An 11,870-nucleotide genomic window follows, 5' to 3' on the forward strand; every position below is an offset into this window, starting at 1 on the left:
AGAGGCTACGGGACCTGAACCTGTTCAGCCTCCACAAGAGAAGGCTGAGGGGGGATCTAGTGGCCTGTTACAAACTAGTCAGAGGGGACCAGCAGGCATTGGGGGAGTCCCTGTTCCCCCGAGCACTACCAGGAGTGACTAGAAATAAAGGTCACAAGCTGGCAGAGGGTCGATTCAGATTAGACATTAGGAGGTGCTACTTCACTGTTAGGGCGGCTAGGATCTGGAACCAACTTCCAAGAGAAGTGGTGCTGGCTCCTACCCTGGGGGTCTTTAAGACAAGGCTTGACAATCACCTTGCTGGGGTCGTTTGACCCCAGTACTCTTTCCTGCCATGGCAGGGGGTCGGACTAGATGATCTGCTCAGGTCCCTTCCGACCCTAGAAACTATGAAACTATGAAACTAAGGCAACCTGCGGGAGATGTTCCACTCGCCGGGCACCTTTGCAAAAGTGGCTTCTCCCTGGCAGCCGTGGGAGCTCGGTTGTGCAGGGCCCGCTGGTGCTGAGGCAGCGGTGTGCTCTGGGGCTCCAAACACATCTGGCACTGGTGTCTGCATGGGGGTCCATCCCACCCCCCAGGAGGGCTGTGCAGGGAACAGGGCTGCAGGTAGGAGCCGTGGGTGAGGGGGTGACGTGTGGGAAAAAGGTGGTCGCCACCCTCCTCATCGAGGGCCGGAGCAGGCAGGAGTCATGCATATGTGTGTGTAAATGCAAAACAAGCAAAAAAAGGTTTATTGATGTCAGTAGTTTAAAATGCTTTGTGCTATTACTAAATAAGCATTGGCTATTGGTATCAGCCAAGAAAATCTTTATTGGTGGACCCCTATATAAAATTTTCTTTCTGGTGCTTGAGATTTTTGTTGGCCAGTTCGGAGATAATCTGATTCTTTTAGAATAAATTCAGCTCAACTTTTCTGTGTTGTTCAGTACCGTTGCCCGAAATGTATCATTGAGTATACCTACTTTGTCACAAAGAATAGTATTGTCATACAGAAAAATAAAGTGTAAGAAGAACATTTTCATGATTTTACTTCTAATAAAGGGGATTGTACATTATTAATGAAGAAATGAGCAGTGACAAATAGCAGCAGAAGCAGAACAAATCCATATGGGGAAAGCAAGGGCCAGTGCATTAAAAATGTTTCAGATGAAAAAAAGAAAAACAAATATAATAATAGGATCTTTAAACAGATTCCAGCTATAAACTACCCTTTTCATTTATGAGAGAAACCTTAAAGCATGTTAACAGCATTGATCCCAGCATTCATTCCTGCCCGTGGCAGGGGGTCGGACTTGATGATCTGCTCAGGTCCCTTCCGACCCTAACAACTATGAAACTATGAACACATTATTGGGACAAACAGGGAGTTTTTTGTAACAGTGTCATGAAAACTGATATGTAATTCTTCTGTAAATGCTGTATGTGACCAGAACTTTTAAGGAAAATTACCATGATTTGGGTCCTTAGAATTTTCTGTGCGACTATTTATCTAATTTTTATTCCGGCTACTGGAATGTTGATTATATGCCCATAATGCAGAGTTTTATAGGGCCCATGCATGTCATGTAGGCAACACAGTGGCTTCCAGGCAGGGTATACTGATTTAAAGTGATTAAAATCACTAATTTAATAGGGATTAAATGAACAGGCAAGAAAACTGTATTTAAATCTCAATTTTAGTCATGTTTTGCATTTTACTTTTTAATTATTTTCCTAAAGAAATATTGATCTTCATTGGATACAAACAATTAAGTTAATGTCAATTTGCAACTGAATGTAACCTTTATTTGAGTTATATGCCACTCTTCTCAGCAAAGGCTCAGGATGACTTGTACAAAATTTGATTTTTAAAATTTATTTATTTATTTACTTATTTTTTGCCAACTAAGATTTGTTATAGACACAGTCAAACAATTATATCTTAGATTACATTTATTTATATTCCTTATTTTATGTGTTGTTATACTAGAAAATGAAGAATGACATTTCTTATTCACTAGATGATTAATTTTTTTGTTCATAATTTGTGTGAACTGCATTTGGATGGAAATTACAGAAAGCCACCATTCTGAAATATTTTTTATCAGTTATAAAACGTGTTAAATGTTTTGTCTATGTAAAAAAAGGTTTATCAAAACATGTTTTGCATTTAAAACTAACTGCTGTATTAAACAATGGAAGTGTTCTTTGTAGTTAGTGATTTCAACAGATTGTTTTTGGTTAATGTGTCCTTCAAAATTTTCGAAGTAGCGGATCTTAGTCCCTCACACAGTTTTTCAGTTTCCAGTAGGTTTCTCTACTTCGCTGCACGAAACAAAACTGAATAATTTGGAATGAAGAAAATGTCCACTATGCACCTGTAAAAGAGGGTACAATTTATACAGACTGGTTTATAACTTCAGAAAACTCTGGTTCTGTTTGGTTAGCCTGTGACTTTCCTCGATTCAGTTGTTTGATTTTCTTTAAGACTTTGTCAGTGAGTGTGTACTGTTAACAATATTTTTTATTTAATTAGATGGTTTAGTAGATTACAGTAAATTGAGAGCTTAATACAGGCTCTCATACATTCAAATTTAAATGTGAATAGATATATTTTAAAAAAGAAAAATGTGTTTGGGCATAAAAAAAATCCACTCTAAACCAAAAGAATCTGATCTGTAAATTTTTTTTTAGATACTCTGTTGCACCAAAGCACCCACGTATATACCTGAAAGACAACGGGGCAGGGATCAAGGATCCTGTCTCCAAAGGTGCAAACTTGTTTCTACCAGTGCTGGAAGTTCCTACATGAAAGGGCTATTAACAGTTGAAATGTAACTTGATTCTTGCAAGAGGAGTGTTAAAAGGACCGGACTGTAAACTGAGTGAGTTCTGATAGGGAGACTAAGTGAGACAGAAAGGGGCTTTTTGGAAGGCTCTTTCAGGAGTTAGTCTTTCCATGTCCACTGTGTTTAAATACCTGGTAAACTGTGCATGCATGTGGTCACTTTTGTTGTTTTTAAGATAAATTTTCTCTGAAATACTCCTAAATAAATAGGACTTTGTTCTGTGAAGGCTGTGAGATCACTTAGCCACTGTCACTGCTCTCAGGGAAAATGGAACTGCAATGTCCGAGACTAAGGCAGATCTGCTAAGGTAATGATGTTCATAACCCAAGTACCGCAGCCCAGAGCCAGTTTTAAGAATGGAAGAATCAACTGATTGTACTTTTGAGCTTTGTGGCTGCTAGATGTTTGAGGTGCACTTAATGGGCATTTATAGACATGCTCTGGGAGTGCGGGGGGTGGGGGCGGGGAGGAGGTACTTTAATTAGAGGGGCTCCAAGAGCTGTTCTGATTAAAGTGTTCAGAGTGTCACGTGTATAAGCGTTCCTGTGCTGAAAAATTATGGCAGCTGCGCTTTAACTAAAGCTCGCCAAACAAGCTTTAGTTAAAGTGCCCCCACTGCTATTTTTCAAAATGGGGACATTGATACACATGAGGCTGGAGTCTGCTGGAGTGTGGTAATTACCACGCTCCAGCAGACTCAATCGAGTCTGCTCCAATGCACTGTAGTTACAGCGTGTTGGAGCAGCCTTACTGCATGTGTATAGGAGCCCAGTGACAGTAGAAGGCATCTTGTGTAGTTCACCAGGTAACTGTGACAGTTATAAATAATTGTTATTTTGAAAAAGGACTGTATTTCTTTGGAGTTGGCAATAGTTCATAGCCTCATGTCACATTCTGAGAATATAGGTTGTAGTTTGTTGTCTTCAAAGGGTAACACCACTATCACCAAGAAGGGCGACGGGATCAAGAGTGGTGAGTGAGCCAGGGGGGAGGGATGGAAGCAGGGAGACCCCCCCACGAATCGGCACCTTCTCTGCTTGTCATAGGGCACGACACATGCAGGTGGCAAGCGGTGCTCCTGCTGCTGGCCATTGCGTCCTGCCCTGCCTCCCCCACTCTGCCTCTCCTCATCCAGGAAGAAGGCTGGCTTGGCTAGACTCCACTGCCTCCCCCACAAACCCTGGCCCCAGCCCTTTGATTTATGTGGCACGAACTGCTGGTGGAAGTGGCAGGCAGCATACAAAGACAAGCTAGTTTAAATTTTAACTGTAATATGGTAACCATATAAATAGAATTATCGTTTAACCATTTAACCTTTCACATCCCTAGTTTAAATCTGCACCCCAAGAGTGGTAAGGCAGAGCACCTGCCAGTAGCAGCTCCACTGAGCACTGTTGATTATTTGTTTCCTAGTACCTTCTCTGCCTCCAAGGATGGGACAGGCTTACCAGTTACAGTGGTATAAACTATTCCAGTAGAACTCTTAGGCCTGTCTCTTCATGTTCCAGAATAAGTGATTAAACTGTTGTAACTTTAAACCTTTCCTTCACTTACAGTTAATTGGTAACAGCTGATGCATGCTCCCAGGTGGCAATCTCCCCCTCTTTTAAAATGGCTTAAAGTTATGTATGTCCACAGCCTACGATGACAATTGTAACAAACACATCTGTCGATTTTAAGAAAGGTATTTCCTCTGAAATGTGGCAGAAGTGGTAAATAGATGGAACTATATCAGCAGGATTGAGATATGGCTACAGTCTCCTAGGGAAATTAAAGAAAGACCCAAGGTTTCTGAGAAAGTAAAATCTTGAGCTCTTTGAGCTGAGAGAAGTGGAGAAAACATTTCCTTAAAGCTTATAAAATGCTTTGGGGTCTGGCTGGGTGAGACCCTACATGCAGGTCATTTTCCCAGAGCTCATTGTCAGTCCAGATGAGATCATTCTTTCATTCTGAGGATACTCCCTGTCCCATATTTCTATCTCCTCACCCAGGCACAGCTTTATTTATTTATTATGACCTTTTTGGTGATATTCCTGGAATGTCTGAGGATTTCTCCAGAGTTGTATGGACAATGCTGTCCTGCTTAGCATTTCTCAAATGTATTGTCCTTGAGGCCTTTGAACTACGTTACCTGAAGAAGTAAAGTTCTGGTTGAATTATTTTAATTTTTAAATCTTGGGTCACCACACAATGCTGAAACTTGTAATCTGACCTGGATGATTTCCCCAGAAGGAATCTAAAAACTTTTGTTCTAAATTTCTTTCTCTTTCTCTGAATTTCTCTACCAGGCATTCACTTGGTAGATGGGAGATACATGTTTGAATTTCCTCAGGCTGAGTATGTGGTAGAACCCTAGTTTCCCATTTTCTGGATGACTGATTTATAACCACTAGAGTTTTACATAAAAAATAGGTATGACTAGACCACCTTGCCAGCCTCCTTCTATGGCTATGGCAAAAAAAAATGAACCTCTGTGGATGAGATCTCTAACCTCAGAAGAGGACTCTGGGCTACAGGATTCCAAGAGGATGGAGGAGAGGCGGGCAGGAATTCACACCTTCCTTAGGTTTTTTTGGTTTTCATTGGTTAACTTTCAGGGGCTCCCTGCTCAGCGTGCCGGCTCGCTCAGTCACCTTTTAGAAGTGCCTGTTTTCCGTGCTGATTGTATAGAGTCTAGGTGCCTAAATCTTTTTCTTTGAATCTACCACCTAGGGCCAGGTACCTACATTTTAAGTAAGCCAAAGCCGAAGTTGGAGGTGCTGAAGGGAGCTGACCTAGGTTTTGCACTGAGTCAGGTAATCATAGGAAATTGCTGGCATTTAATGACAGTTCACTGCTCTGTATGAAGTGAGTTGATCACAGATACATGCCTAGAAGTCTATAACATAAATAATTGACATCTTTGCTAGTTAATCTTACTAGAAAGCACTTGAAGACTAAACCACGGTTTTATCCTTGGGAACATGGTTGCAGAAATGACGACTGAGCAAAGCAGAGAAAGGTTACCTTTAGAGGTTAAAGGTAGTTTCCTTCTAAACTCTTTCCTGTACTGTATGCTTCTTCCCTTTTAGAAGCAGCAGCTCAAATCATGCTTCAGCCCACCTCAGAAAGCCATCCAGAGCTCAGTAGACTACTCTGTTTGGCAGAATGAAGGAGTGGGAAAGAGACTGAAATCCATCCAAGGCTGAGGGTATCTGACCAGGCTTGGGAATGCTTGGATTCCTACACTGATTGGTTGTGCAGAAAACTCTTAAGGTAGAAAAAAGATTCTCCTGCCACTTATTAACTCATTTTAGCCACATTCCTGAAGATGCTTTACTTTAAAGTACTGCTACATTGATTTTCTGTAGCCCATACCATAGATATCTTCTGAATAGGTAGATCTTCCAGTCTTCAGTGGTGGCAATCTAGCATTATTACTGAGCGCTAGATTCATTGTACAGAAGTCTTAGCTTTTGTTAATGTCCTTAGCAATCATAGTGTACTGCTATTCCACATCAGCATGTGTGTTGTGGTTCTTGTTTTTTTACCTTCAGACAGTTTTCAGAGTTACCTTTATTTCTTTAGTTAATCATATGTGCCACACAGCTCTCCTTTTAGTAGTTTTATAGAAAAGCAAGGTCCTTTCCAGGTGTGGCAATAAAATGTAAGAAAAATGCATCCCTGAGTGAAAATTGTGCAGAAATACTTTCTACACGTAGAACTCAGGCTGTTATTTCCTCTATACACACTGTATCTAAACCAGGGAACAGAAATAATATTTGCAAGGTAGTAAATCTCATAACTAAGTTTGTAAAAACTAAATGTCACTAACACTTACACTGTCAGGTGTAACTCATTCAGCTTTTGGTTTTAATTACTGCTTTTCTACTTGATTTCTTGCCCCCCCCCATATCTCAAAAATTGCTTAATCACAGTTGCATTTTTATTGTGTTTTACCTTTAAGGATGAGTTTCGGATATTATGAATTCTTATTTTCAAACATCAACCTGAACTCTTATATTCAAAACCATCAGATGTTTATTTTGCTGCTGTTTGATTTAAAAAATTGGACAAGGAAATAGAGGAGGCAGAAGGAAGCAATGTTGATTTTTAGCTGTTTAGTGTCAGGCATACTTGCAGGTAATGCGTTTGTTTGGCTTGAGGTTCATTGTGCTACGTTAACACCTTGATACCAACATTTCATAATAGCACATGCATGAGCACACACACACACACGTGCACATGAATGTGTACATGCACACACACATGGTAAGAATTCCAGATGGCCAGGCTGACGGATCTTGAAAAACGTTCTTCTGCAAATTCTTTCTTCTATTTTATTTTATCTACTAAAACCTCAAATGCAGTTAATTGTATAAATATTTTTGTTTTGTTTTTATTTTCTAGGCATCCTTTGTGATGCAAACACCATACAATAGACAAGCAAGTCCTTGCTTTGCTGAATGTGGTTGAAGTGCAGTGTTGTACAGTATGTTCGTTAAGTGCTAGTGAATGGGATGCTGTGGTAAACATCTGAGCAGTATGTCTGCAAGCAAGGAAATCTGTATATATATGGGCTTATTTATGAGCATTCTGTGAAGTCTACTAGTTTTGTATTTTGCTTGTTTAAGAGCTACAAGTAAAAGCACTATGCTGCCAACTGCATGTAGCGTTAGGAAAGCAAATTTCTGTCATCAGGAGGATTGTAGGTAACTGTTGCTAAGTCCATTAGAGATATTTATAACCTGAGGCTTGATACCCAGGATATGAAATAAGCCAAGGATCTCTCTAGCACTAATATAGAGATGAGTTGATCAACTCTGCTAGATAATTGTATACAAACCATGCAGAAACTAACTCAGTTCATATTTTACTGCTTAACTTTTGCTTCTTTTCTATACAAGGGTAGGAAACTTGTACTTCTAGCACATTTAAAAAGAAATTTCCTTTCACAGCTTCTATAATTACATATAATTTATGTTTATTTTATCTTAATCTTCTTTCTAGAACCTAAATTTTACAAATATTTGTATAAACTTATATAGAGAGAAGGCTTTTCTGCAATATCTTTTATTGAAGCAGCATTATATCTGGAAGAGTTGTTGGACAAGCTTTTGGGCATCCCATATTACCAGAACTAGGGCACCTGATGCTCAAATGCTTGTCCAGCAGCTCTTCCAACTATAACAACTGTCCAGTAAAAGATATCACAAAAAGCCTTGCTTCTTGACATTTCCTGGACCATCACAACTACAACACTCCAGCCCCACTATAAATTTATGTACAGGTACAAATGCACAGGTTTGGTTGTTGCAGTACAATTTTGTGAATTCAGAGGCAGTCATTCTACATGTTCAGTAGCTATTTTAGAAGACTGCTGTAGGATTATTTTTATTTTTACTGAGTATATAGCAATGTCCACTTAAGTTTAAGCAAAGGGTATTCATTTATTTTAAGAACTGTAGTTTAAATTCCAGGATGCATTAAACTGTACCATATTTTATTGTTCGTTCACTTGATTTCTAATTCATAATAGTCAGTAATTAATTAAAGAGTTCATGGCTTATTTTATTGGGAAGAAAATTTCTCTGGGTTGATCAGTTTGTGTACTCATGATCGCCATCACCAGAGAGCCTCAAAAACATTAGCGAACTTATCTGCGTAATATCTGCTAGCTAGCTAACGTTACGTGAGGAAGACTAATATTATTCCATTTTCCAGAGGGAGAGCTAACAACAGAAAGCTAGTGACATTCCGGTGTTCAGACAGGAAGTCTGTGGCAGAACTAGGAAATGAATGTAGATATATCTCCAGTTTCAGTCTAGTGCCTTAATCACAAGCCCATCCTTACTACCTTCTTGATGTGTAATATTATCTTGGATATGACTTTTTCACAGTAATGTAATCAATAATATACATACAGGCACCAGTATTTGTAATTCTGATATTTTATAATCCTATACCAGTTTGCATACCAAAGATCCTAAACAGACTTGTCCCCCTACTTTGTCTGTGGCAGGCTAGGGTGTTAAGTCAGGGTTGGCTGTGTGATTTTTGCTAATAGGTTAGACGAGGATTTGTCTGGAATGATTTGGCTAGGAGTGATCCTGCCTCAGGTAGGAGGTTGGACTAGATGACCTCTGGTGATCCCCTTCAGCCCTGCTTCTCTGTGATTCTAACTTCGAACCTTTAGGAGCCGTAACAACCACATCTGGCATAGTGGTAGTAATCATGTCATAGGACCTGCAACACTGTGTAACCATTGAGAAATACTGTGCTACCTGGAAGGAGGGGAGAAGTTTAGATTTTTTTTTAATTATTAATCTAATTAGAAGCTAATTATCTGTTCTAATAGTAGGGTAGGATGCTGTGGTTAACATTATAACCACTTGTATGTATTTATTTTATTTTTTTACACAATGAAAACACAGGATGGGAATAGTTGCCCAGGTTTGCTTTATTGTGCACTATATATCTCTGTTGATGTGATGTTTTAGAGCTCACAACACTCATTAGCATGATGTAATTAATTAATTCAAATAAGTTACATTAAAAGAATGGTAAAATTGCAAAGTCAAACACTCTAAAGGTTAAGAAATGTCAGAATTAAGGTTGCCCATGCAACATCAATTTGGGTGTGGGCGTGTATGTGTGATTAAAGGCTATATCATATTGCTCCCGTATAAAGGGACCAAAATAAGGTTGTACAGGCAAACTTAATTCTTTTCTTTCCTAACTTTTGAGTACTTGATTTTTTTCAAACTTTTGCTGATGTTTTCATTATGTAGAATGATATTGGGTGCATCTACACATGCACTTTACTGTGGAGTAAACTAATTAGCTCCACAGTAAAGCATCGGTATTGGGGTAGAATAAACTCCACTAATTAACTCCACTGTAGGATAGTATGACAGTACTATCTTACAGCCGAGTACTTTCCTGCTCTTAATCATATGTGTAGACCAGGGGTGGGCAAAATGTAGCCTGGGGGCCGGATGCAGCCCGCCATGCCATTGTGTCCAGCCCACGAGGCCCCTAAAAAATTTAGAAAATTAATATTAATCTGCCCTCGGCTGCCTGTCCTGCAGCCCTTGATGGCTTGCCAAAACTCAGTAAGTGGTCCTCTGCCCAAAAGAATTGCCCGCCCCTGGTGTAGACAGTGACATGGGGCCTAAATTGCACCTTGTCAGCCCAGCCACCAGGGGCCTACTCCACCCTGGCTCAGATTGCTGCTGTCCTGGGCACACATGTAGATGCTGCATCCAGGAGCAGTTTACTCTGGCTTGAACTACTCTGGAGTTTATTGTGTTGCATTAATTGCACGTGTGGATGTACCCACTGACGCCCAGTGTGGGTCGTTGGCAGCACAGGGGTCTATAATAGAACTAATGAAGTAACTTAAAGCAATTGAGGGCTCTTATTTTTTATGTGGACTTGCCTCTGGAGGGAATGCAGGCATACTTTTGCTGGTTGTTTCACAGGTACATTGAAACCGAAGATGGAACCTGCGTAAGCCAAGAAACCTGCTCTTGCCAGAAAATATCTATGGTCCTGGCATGCCTTTGTAGCTGGAAAGCTCCCGCTATAAGATGGAAAGCTGTCTAAACCAAAACATTTTCCCAATCCCGTGTGATTCTGTCTTAGATTTCACTATATTTGCTAGATAGCAAAAGAATATTATGAGTTGGAAATAATGTGTTCAAGACTAGGTTTTTTATGGAGGGGCGCTCTCAATAACAGTCTTCCAGCCCTTCCTAGTCCTCTTCTGTTCTTTCCTGCCCATGTTACTCCCAGTCATATTTCTCCCTATGGCTTTAGTGCCGGTCTTTGTCTCCCAACCTTCTCCCTTTACATGCATGTCAGACTGTTCCTTCCTTTTTCCATGATTGTCTGCTTGCTCTCAGTTTTGGTGCCTGGCACCACAGAGACTATTAAAAGTTGGGAGAAAGTTAGCAATTAAGGGAAAATCCTTTACAGGCCTCACAGCCCTAGGATGGAGAGTACTCAGTTAATTCCTGGGATGTTGTGTCTGGTGCCTGGTCAGGTGTGCAGGTTGAGGGAGTGAAGCACACTCAGTGCCAGGGGAATCTTTAGAAAATGTAGGCTTGAACTCTGCTGAAAGTTTACTGAAATGTGGAAGGTGCAGTCTTGCAGAGTCTTATAACTAGACCACATTTCAGTAGTTTTTATGGGGACAGCACTGGGTAAATCCCTGACAACAAAAGCAGTCCTGGTAGATTTCCAGTGCCTGTTTGAAAGTATGGAAGTGCTAGAGCAGAGGTTCCTAACCACTGGGCCACGGCCTGGTACTGGGCCGCAAAGGGTCAGCTGCTGGGTTGTAGCATGAGCTTTAACCACTGCTAGCAACGGGTCTATGCCCAGGCCATGCCCACACCATGCTGATTGGCTGGGCGAAAATGTCCTCGCTTGGCCAATGATACTGGGTTTAGCTTTTGAAATTGGACCATGGTAACCGCGGCTAGTTACTTCCATATCAGCACAACTGCCGTAGCTACTAGCGTCTGGCTTGTCTCCTCCTGGTATCCTCGGCAGCTAGCTAGCTAACGTTAGCCAGCTAGTGATGTGTATGTATGATTTTTAGCTATTGTTGTTTCCTTTATTGATGATGTTCCTCGCAACACCCCCCACGTGAAAATTTAATTTAAATATGTAAATTAGATTGTTTCTATACCCCATCTGCCAAAATTCTTTGAGTGAGTTTGCCAGGCCACAGTATAAAAGAAGTTGGGAACCACTGCACTAGAGCTTCTCAGTGAAACAGTGAATTATAAAAGTGGCAAAACATACTTCTGCCACCTCATTTTTGGATACAGTGGGACCATTTGAGTTTGCCAAAAACTAAAGCTTGGGGCAGATAGCAACAACTGCCATTTTTTGGCCTAACATCTTAAGTTGGGCAAACCTATCAACTCCTAAACAGGAGAGTACTGGGAAACTGCTTCCATCACCTATAAAATCATAGAATCATAGAAGTCAGGTTGGAATGGACCTTGTAGGTCTTCAAGTCCAACCCCCTGCCTGGGCAGGAGAAAAAAA

The 11,870-nt window shown here is 40.6% G+C and overlaps 1 protein-coding gene across 2 annotated transcripts in view; it reads left to right on the forward strand.

Annotated features, from left to right (window-relative positions):
• Window positions 1–2,731: 2,731 nt before the first annotated feature.
• The window catches only part of CTDSPL2 (CTD small phosphatase like 2), a 54,814-nt gene continuing 45,675 nt past the window's right edge, over window positions 2,732–11,870 (forward strand). Inside the window, exon 1 of one of the 2 annotated variants that reach the window (XM_019503888.1) lies at window positions 2,732–2,753. The gene's annotated coding sequence lies outside the window, so the exon portion shown is untranslated. Of the gene's footprint in view, window positions 2,754–2,782; window positions 2,868–11,870 lie in introns of those variants that run through there. The other variant, XM_019503887.1, reaches the window with a different exon arrangement.

This window comes from Gavialis gangeticus, unplaced genomic scaffold (genome assembly GCF_001723915.1).
Source record: "Gavialis gangeticus isolate Ggan-Ray unplaced genomic scaffold, GavGan_comp1, whole genome shotgun sequence".
Classification (NCBI taxonomy): Eukaryota; Metazoa; Chordata; order Crocodylia; family Gavialidae; genus Gavialis; species Gavialis gangeticus.